Genomic DNA, 10,411 nt, shown 5'->3' on the forward strand with positions numbered 1-10,411 from the left:
TACATCAACCTGAATAGATAGGAGAAATTAGCATAGGATAGAGAAAGCTGGAGAAAGACAGCTCAAAGAACACCTCCACCCTGCCACTGAAACTAAGTGGCTTCAACGTAAGGAGATTGGGAAAGGACCAACCAGTTACATCCACCACCACTTCAATGACCTACACATGCTACTTGTGGTCACAGTTCGATCCCTTCAGTCATCTCAAGACCCACAAGTAACCAGATCAACCATCAGGAGTTGAATTAGACTCCACTATGAGTGATCGCTGATGATGCAGTCATGTGTCTATGACTACTCCACAGCTCTGTAAGCCACCTTCACGTTCACATTTTGGGGTGTGCATTAAATGCGCTCAGCTTTACATTACTCAGTGAATGGTAATATTTGATCTTGGGGTAATTGAGGCACTGCAGATACACTTGCTAAAATATAAATCAGCAAATATTCAAGCACTTGTTCCATCTGCAATGAAGCAGTTTTGTTAACCAGCATGCCTACTCACTGAGCACTTTTGACTCTGTATCCACAAACCTCCTAAACTTAAAAAAATGTGCCTTCGTGTCCAGGTGGTCTTTTCCCTGTCTGTCTTTGTAACGAAGAGAGGAATTGCAGAAGCCTAGGTGGTATCTGGAGAAAGCGAAGCTAATGTGTAAGGTTGATGGCCTTTGTGCCGTTCAGAACCCATTACCTTATCTATTCTCATTGTTCCATAGCAACTCTATATTCTTCAGCCTCTTTAAGATTGTCCTCAATGCTCACACCTTTGACTAACTGGAGTCATAAAAGCTCTTTCTTTTCCTCATCTGTTTTTGTCTTGACACACTGTAAGGCTTCCTGCAGGTATTTGACCATAAGATGTTGGATCAGAATTAGATCCACTGAGTCTGCTTCAACTATGGCTGATTTATTATCCACTACCCCATTCTTTTGCCTTCTCCCCATAATATTTGCTGCCTTTACTAATCACGAACATATCAACCTCTGCTTTAAATATATCCAATGACTTGGCCCCATGCACAGTCAAATGTGGCACTGAACTCTACAGATTCAGAATCAGAATCAGGTTTATTATCATTGGCATATGTCTTGAAATTTGTTGTTACACGGCAGCAGTACATTGCAACACGTAATAATAAAAAGTGTAAATGACAGTTAATATATACATATATAAATCAGTATCTATCTATAGAGAGAGAGAGTTATTTAATAAATAATGCAAAAAGAGAAAACAAGGTAATATTCATGGGTTCAAAGTCCATTCAGAAATCTGAGAGCAGAGGAGCAGCTTTTCCTGAATCATTGAGTGTGTGCTTTCCGGCTCCTGTACCACCTCCCTGATGGTAGCAGTGAGAAGAAGACGTGGCATGGGTGATGGGGATCCTTAATGATGGATGCCAACTTTTTGAGATATTGTTCCTTGAAGATGTCCCGGCTGCTGGGGAAGCTGGTGCCCATGATAGAGTTAACTGAGGTTACAACTTTTTGCATCTTATTTCTATCCTGTGCAGTGTCTCTCTCCCCCACCACCACATCAGACAACGATTCAACCAGTTAGAATGCTCTTCACTGTTCATCTGTAGAAATTTGTAGAAATCTGTAGAAATTAACTTTGGTGAAATTCCAAATTCCTCAAACTCCTGATGAAAAATAACCGCTGTCATGCCTTCTTTGTAGCTGCAAATTCAGCACCCTCTGGTTCAAGAAATTATTTCTCATCTCCGTTCTAAAGGGACTTTCTTGTCTCCTAGTCCTAGAATCCCTCACTACTGGAAAGATCCTCTCCATTATAGACCTTTCAATACCCCCAATTCTTTTAATTACATAATCCCCCCTCATTGTTCTATTTCCTCTGGTTGCTATAAGTTTCCTATTCACAATACATCTACAACTTGAATTAGTTTTGATTTGTTTGGGGATGGGAGCTATTAATGATTTGTACACACAAGAGATTCTGCAGATGCTGGAAACGCACAGTAAGGGTGTCAACCCAAAACGCTGACTGTTTATTCCTTTCAATAGATACTGCCTGACCTGCTGAGTTCCTTCAGCATTTTGTATATGCATAAATTTATACAAACCTTTGTGTACACTGAGCAGAAAGGAATGGAAAAAAAGAAATTTTAGATTGTGCCAGTTGCCTCTCAGCATCTTTTAATTCAGTCAAAGGGAAACATTACAGCAAAATATGAACATTGGATATTTAAAACAAAGGGGAAGTGATGTTTGAATTTAGTTTGATTTGGTTTACAAGGGTGACACTATGTACAGGACTTTGGTTGTGATAGACGCATTCTGAATCACCCAGAACAGAAACTCTAAAGGCTTCATTGCCACTGCTCTCAAACCTGACAATTCGACCATCCAGGAGACACAAGAATCTGCAGATGCTGAAGTCTGCAGACTATCCCTTGGGGTTTCTGTCGAACCTATTCCAAGCAGTTTGGATGCTTTAGACATCGCAATCACAAGGGAGTTAGCAAACAGACAACACCCCAAGCCAATTAGGAAGAAAAATTCTGGTACTTCCTGAATTCCTTGGGTGTCAGAGGAGACCAGCATGGCAGACCATTACACCTAGCACGGTAACCTATAAATTGTCAGCATTAGCTGCTAGCTCTCATTACTTCAGCTTTGGTGAAAAATCGACAAGTATATCGTCATCCAGAATAACTGCTGAAATAGAGGTGAAGTGGCCTAGGAATAAAAGCTATTTTCTGAATATATTTATTTTGAGATGCAGCACAGTAACAAGCCCTTCCAGCATAATGAGGCCGTGCCCCCCAATAACACCCTTGTGACCAATTAACTTACTAACCCGGACGACTTTAGACTGTGGGAGGAAGCAGGAGCAACCAGAAGAACCCCATGCAGTCAGGGCGAGAACGTGCAAACTCCTTATAGTCAGCAGCGGGAACTGAACCCAGATTGCTGGTGCTACACTACTGCACCACCCAAATTCTTCTGTTTTAAAGAAAAGGCAGGTGGGATGGTTGCAATATCTTACTTAGAGAGGAAGGTTTAAAGAAAACGTGAAGTTGGACAGAATTTGGAAGAAATATAAAGAATGGACATACACTCAGCAGTCACTTTATTAGGCATACCTGTACACGTGCTTATTAATGCAAATATCTAAATAGCCAATCATGATGGCTGATTTGATATTTGCAGAAGACCATGAGCATACACTCAGTGGCCACCTAATTAGGTATAGGAGGTATGTAATAAAGTGGCCACTGAGAGTGGGTCTTTAAAGAAGCAATGTTTCATTTGTTGTTATATTCTATTTAATATGTGTTGAATCCTGATGCTTTTATAATCCAACAGTTCTTCAGAAGTCAAGAATGAGCCAGAAATCCTGTTGCTTATGGCTGTTTTATTAAGTGCAAGGAAAGAGGAGAAGCATCAAGAAAAACCAAGGAATGTGGTGGCTAAGGAGCAGAGAGGCTTTCTCATACCAGACCAGAGATAGCTGTTCACCAATAGGTGAGGCTTCTATCAGTCAGGGTCAACCATGAATGTTGCATCCTACCTGTCTAGATATGCAGGCCTGGGCAATACGATATAGAGCAAGCTGTTGCCCATGCAGCAAGCTCCCCTCTCCACGCATCTGATGAGCCTCAAAGAATGGCAGAGGCCGATACAGTTTTGCACCAGTGGTGTTGCAGGGGTTGCCGATCAGTGGGGAACTCAATGTAGGACTATCTTAGGGACTCCAGCTCTGGATTGTTCCCTTGAGGTTTACTCCTGAAGCCTTCCCCAAAAATGGGTATAGCTGCAAGGCCGTGGAGGTTTGAGATCAGGATTATCCTTCTCCTGGACGAACTGCAAACCACAGTTGACAAGCCCCATCTGCCCAAGGTGAATGGTTTTCAGGCACCAGTAACCTCCTCCTCCTCGCTTCTCCTCCTGTGAATAGGAACAATTCCACTGGGCTTAGTAGCTAAGCCGCATGTGAAGGCTAGGAGATGGACTTGGTTGAGGCACAAATACCATTGGGAGCATTTATTAGGAGCTTGTCCCCACTGGGAGCTTGTCCCCATCACCACCCTGGCAATAACAAACTTAAGGAGCATTAACCAATAAAATAGCCAGAAGCAAGTAATGTGACATCTGCTATTGAAACCAAGATGTTCCTAGAAAATCAGTGAGGCAACCGTACCATAATTACTGGGACAATCACTGGGCAATCACATGTGCAGGATATAGGTGATTATATAAAAATACAAGCAAGCATAAGAAAGTTAAACTGGAAGAAAATTAACAGTTCTATACCCCAATCCAATATGCTGGCATCTGTGTCAGTTGTACTGAGCAAAGCTGAGTTTGCCAAGAGCTGCTTGGCCCTGGGAGGGAGAACATCCATGCTGGTCTCAGGGTTAGGACTCCATTAATTACAGCTGTGAAAATCTCTTCTTGAAAACACAAGTAAGTGAATTTGAACTTTCACGTGATGGATAATGCAGTGAATATGAAGCAAGCACCATCTTGTTGTTTTACACGATGCGTTAGTGAGCAGACATGGGGAAGATCTGAGGGAGACAGCACCCTGCCATCTAGGTCATGCCCTCTTCTCAATGCTGCCATCAGGCAGGAGATCCAGGAGTCTAAAAGCCCACATCTTCTTCCCCACCAGAACCAACCTGAGGTTGGTTTCAGGTTGGTTGAACCAACCTGAAAAATCTTAATGCCATATTGGACTACATTTCTTTTACACAAGAGATTCTGGAGGTCCTGGAAATCATGAAATCACAAAATGCTGAAGGAACTCAGCAGGTCAGGCAGCATCTGAGGAGGGGAATAAACAGCTGATGTTTCAGACTAAGACCCTTCATCACATAGATACACCTGTCGTCATGGCAGCCATTGCTGGGGTGGAGATCCCAATTGAAGCGTTGAGTCTGATTTAAGCACCAAGCCATATTAAAAAGGTTAAAGCTTTGAGGCTGCGGATGGTGGTCAAAAGGATGCTCAGCTCACTTCTCTGTGTCAGCCATGATCTCCCAGTTGAGCCTATTGCGTCTGCCTGGGTTTGACTCATCTCCCTCTCTTCTCACTGCTACCATCGGACGGGGGCGGGGTGCAGGAGTTCTGGGTCCACACCGCCAAGTTCAGGAGTAGTTTTTGCTGCAGCAGTCAGGCTCTTGGACTAGCTTCATTCACCTCAGCGCTGAACTATTTCTGTGGCTGTGGACTCACTTTTGGTGACTCAGCCGTTCATGTTCACGTGTTATTTGTTTACCTTTTATTGTTTGCATGATTCGTTCTTTTTCACACATTGGGTATTTGTTGGTCTTTCTGTGTGATGTTTCTTTGCTTTATGGCTGCGTGCAAGGAAATGATTTTGATAATAAATTTGAACTTCAGTACTTTCCCATTCCCATTCTGACACATCGGTCAACGGCCTCCTCCCTGCTATGACAAAGCCATTCAGAGATTGATAGAGCAACACCTCATATTCTGTCTGGTTAGCCTCCAACCTGGTGGCATGAACATAAATTTCTCTAACCTGCTGCTGAAAGAAAGCTGATGTATATGTAGGCATAGGTGGTGGGGTGGAGATATGTCTCTACCAAAGGAGGTGTAAGGTGCTCCTTCTCTCCACTGGCCTGCAGATCACCTTTGGGCAATGTGTAGCACCTCCTTATCTCCTCTGATCAGGATCATGTAAAGCCATAGGATCAGGTGTTGGATGGTTGTACAAGGAGCTAATGCATGTCACAAGTCCTGGTTATGAGACCACTGACGCCAGGCAGACAATCTCTGAAGAGTATTGATAATGTCTGGATCACCCGCCTTATAAAGACACTGCCCAGAAGAAGATAATGGCAAACCACTTTTTTTTAAAATATTTATTTATTAAATTTTAGAAAATTACAAAGAATAAATGTGATGATAAAATAGTGAGAAAAATAATATTAACCCTCCCCCCTCCTCTTAACTCCCCCCCCCAACCCTTAACTAAAGAAAGAAAAAAAAGAGAAAGATTGCCTGGATATCGGAGGATCCCCACATTCTCCATGGAGTTCAAAATAATTTTAATATTTATTTTTACTTTCCCCAATTACTTTATAATTTTATCTTCAAAGGACCTATGTATTTAATCCAATCTTTTGTAAGTATGGGAGCCAAATTTTCAAAAATATATCATATTCATTTCTTAGATTGTATGTAAATTTTTCAAGTGGAACACAACTATGTATTTCATTATTCCAATGATCCATAGTTAAATATAAATCAGATTTCCAAGTAACTGTGATAACTTTTTTAGCTACTGCCAATGCAATTTTTATAAATTTTTTCTGATACTTATTCAATTTAAGTTTTGGTATTGTCCCTTCAATGTCTCCTAATAAAAATAATACTGGACTATGTGGGAGTTGTACTCCAGTAATTTGTTCCAATAAAAGTCTTAGATTTATCCAAAATGGTTGAATTTTAAAACAAGACCAAGTAGAATGTAAAAAAGTACCAATTTCTTGATTACATTAAAAACATTGGTCAGACATATTTGAATTTAATCTATTTATTTTCTGTGGTGTTATATATAATTGATGTAAAAAATTATATTGTATTAATCTAAGTCAAACATTTATTGTATTTCTCATACTATCAGAACATAATCTTGATCAGTTTTTTCCATCAATTTTAACATTCAAATCAAATTCCCATTTTTGTCTTGATTTAAGAATTCCTGATAGCAAACCACTTTGTAGAAAAATTTGCCAATAACAATGACGGTCTTGGAAAGATCATGATCGCCCAATCTCACAACACGGTACATAATGAATGAACGATATGTATGCCCATGGCAACAATAAAGTCAAATTTGTAATTTGTCACAATGGGGCATCTTAAAGATGTCAGAAGTGTAACACAACTACAAATCTTTCACTTTGTGTGCATATCCAATTGCCATATAATGAAATTTTTGTCTCTTACCTTTTGCCTTCCTTAGATATGTTACTCAAAGTCACAGGAGATTCAGCAGGTGCTGGAAAACTTGAGCAATGCACACAGAATGAAGCAATGAAGGATAGCTACAGTTGTTTCATTGTTCAAAGTTCAAAATAAATCTATTATTAAAGTCATTATTTTCTTGTAGGCATTCTCAGCAGAACAAAGAAATAGAATAGAGTCAATGATTCTTTTGTATTGTACTGCAAGGTGCTTCTACTGGTGTGAGTGGGGTTGGAGGGGTGGGTCAATGTTTTGCTGCTGTTTGTGGAAAGGGAGGGGGCTTCAGGGCTTCAATGCTTCTATCATTCTATGGGGTTTCTTTGTTTTGTGGATGTCTGTGAAGAGTATGAATTTCAGGTACTGTATACATATTCTGATATTAAATGTAGTTTGAAACTTTGAACAACTACTCATAAAACTTATTTGTTCTCAAAGAATAAGCCAGGAAATTATAACCAGTGAACCTGACATCAGTAGTGGGTAAATTATTTTAAGGTATTTTAAGGGACAGGATATATAAGTACTTGGATAGACCAGGAACTGATTAGGGATAGTCAACATAGCAGGTCAGGTCTAACCAATCTTAGAGAGCCTTTCAAGGAGGTTACCAGAAAAGTTGATGAAGGAAAGGCAGAGGATGTGTATATGGACTTTAGTAAGACCTTTGACAAAGTCAAGCATGGGAGGCTGGTCAAGAAAGTTCAGTGCTTGACATTCAGATTGAGTTAGTAAACAGGGTTCAACATTGGTTTTGACGGAGAAGTTACAGAGTGGTAGGAAATGGCTGCCTCTCTGACTGGCTGTTGTTGGAAAACAACAAATCATACTTATAAGAGTGAACATGTTGATTGCCTTCTGAACAGTCTATTTTTGTGAAAAAAACCAGTCAAGTCAGAAATCAATTGCAGTTTAAATGACAAAAGAAATAATTGACACATTCACTTTACAATTCAAAGGAAGGGAATAGACAAGCCATTGTTGGGGTGAGGTGTGAAGAGAGAATCACTGTCTACAGAAGGGGTGACAATGATCTAGAGATGTTTCTTTGTGGATTATTTGGAACTGTGCAGGTAAGGATTGTCTGGCAGATTATGATGGGAAAGGGGTTTGAAAAGGCTGAAAGGTATAGTGAGAGATGGTAATTATAGCTCATATTGACAGATTTAATAAATGGTCAATTTTCCAAGCTCATGGTTTAGCTGCATACTGTATATCACAGCCTTTAATGAGAAGAAAAACTGACTAAACTGTAAAGCAGAATCGTAGTTAATTGTCTATATAGACTCGTATTACCTAATCCTACCTTTAAATCTTTACTTGTCCATAACAGGCCAGATTTCACAGTTGCCAACAATATAATTCCAATTCCCATTTCCATTCCACATGTTTGCCTCTCTTCCTTCCCTTTCTCCCGAGGTCCACTCTCGTCTCCTATCAGATTCCTTCTTCTTCGGCCCTTTACCTTTTCTACCTATCACTTCCCTTCTCACTTCATTCTTCATCCCCCATTCACCCACTTTCCCCCTCATCTCATTTCACCTATCTTGTGCTCCTTCCCCTCCCTCTGCCTGCTTATTCTGACTCCTTCCTCCTTCCTATCCAGTCCTAAATAAAGATCTGGGCTCAAAACATCAACTCATTATTTCTTTCTATAGATGCTGCCTGACCTGCTGAGTTCCTCCAGCATTTTGAGTGTGAATCCTTACCTGAACCATTCACTGACCTAAGACACAGGAGAAATCTTATGATAATATAATTTCAATTTCAGATCGTGTCTGAATATCAGAGTATCTCCCCTCTATCCATTTGATGTGTCTCAACCTAAAATGTTGATCTTTGATTTTCCTCTATAGATGCTGCCTGATTTGCAGAGTTCCTTCAACATTTTGTGTGTTGATCCACATTCCACTATCTGCAGTCTCTTGTGCTTCCATGGAAGTCAGAGGGCAAGGAGTCTACCTAATGACCTCACAGTCATAGACCATACCCTCCAGTATTTCTTAATATTTGGGCCTAGGTGAGCATTCTTTGACCACAGAGTATTGAAAGAAATGGTGACGTTGCTGGGTTCTAGCGAAATCTGTCAGGGCCTTGGTGAAGAAAACTCCATCATGACGCCTGTAATCAGAGGATAAGACTGTAAGACCATAAGACAAAGGAGCAGAATAAGGCCCTTTGGTCCATCAAGTCTGTTCTAGCATTCCATCATGGCTGATTTATTTTCGCTCTCAACCCCATTCTCCTACTTTCTCCCTGTAACCTTTGACAGATTTCCTAATCAGAAAGCTATCAACTTCTGCTTTAAGTACACCCAATGACTTGGCCTCCACATCTGTCTGTGGCGATGAACTCACCACGTTCTGGCTAAGGAAGTTCCTGCTCATCTCCATTCTAAAGGGACATATTCATATTCTAAGGTTCTTCTCTCTAGTCCTAGACTCCCCATAGGATACATCCTCTCCATGTCCCCACTTTATCTAGGTCATTCAATAAGAGGGAGAACGGTGTTTGTAACAAGATCCAGATTCATATTTATTAATCACATGTACGTGGAGACATACAGTGAAATGCACAATTTACATTTACAACCAAAAGACTAGAAGTGAGGAGTGAAGGGTTGGAATGGAAATGGATTAGGGAAAATGCTAGCAGACTCAGTGAGGGAATTATTAAGAGAGAAATTACAGAATATTGCATGATGCCAAGGAAAAATGAATTATTTCTAAGCTTTTATTGTCGCAGGGAAGAATGGAAGGAGATTAGAAAAAGTAGTTAGTCATGAAGAAAGACAATGGAAGCTTCAAGATGAGAAACTTTGCAGATGCTGGAAATCACAAAATGCTGGAAGATCAGGAATGGGAATGGTAGTGGAGGGGTGGGAGGGGGGATTGCAATTACCGGAATCCAACATTTTTTTTTGTGTGTTGTCAGAGAAGGACAGTTCTTGTCATCGATTTATCATCGATCGACATGCAGTGACCGGAACGTAGATCAGTCCCACAAAGGAACAGACCCTTTGGCCTGCGATGTCAATGGCGAACATTAACCGTTAAATCTACACCTCTCAGACATTTATAAACCTCAATCAGGTTTCTCCTCAGCCTCTGACACTCCAAAGTAAACAACCCAAATCTGTCTAACTCTCCTTGTAGATTAGCATGGCCCCTGCGCAAGGATAACATGCAAATTTGTGTAGCTAATATTCTCAACTCCTGTCAGCATCTTGACGTTACATCTGCTGCATCTTCTCCAAAGCCTCCGCATTCCTCCCATAATGTGGTGACCAGAGAATGGTAGGGACAGGAGATGGCTATGACAATTGAGTTGAGGGAGCTATATGGATGGGGAGATTGTGGAAGGATGAGGGAAGTGAAAACCGCGGAGAAGCAGGAAGAGTTCAGATGAAGGCAGAAGTCATTGAGGATGAATCAGAATCAGGTTTTGTGAAATT

The sequence above is a fragment of the Hypanus sabinus genome, chromosome 7 (genome assembly GCF_030144855.1).
Source record: "Hypanus sabinus isolate sHypSab1 chromosome 7, sHypSab1.hap1, whole genome shotgun sequence".
NCBI lineage: Eukaryota > Metazoa > Chordata > Chondrichthyes > Myliobatiformes > Dasyatidae > Hypanus > Hypanus sabinus.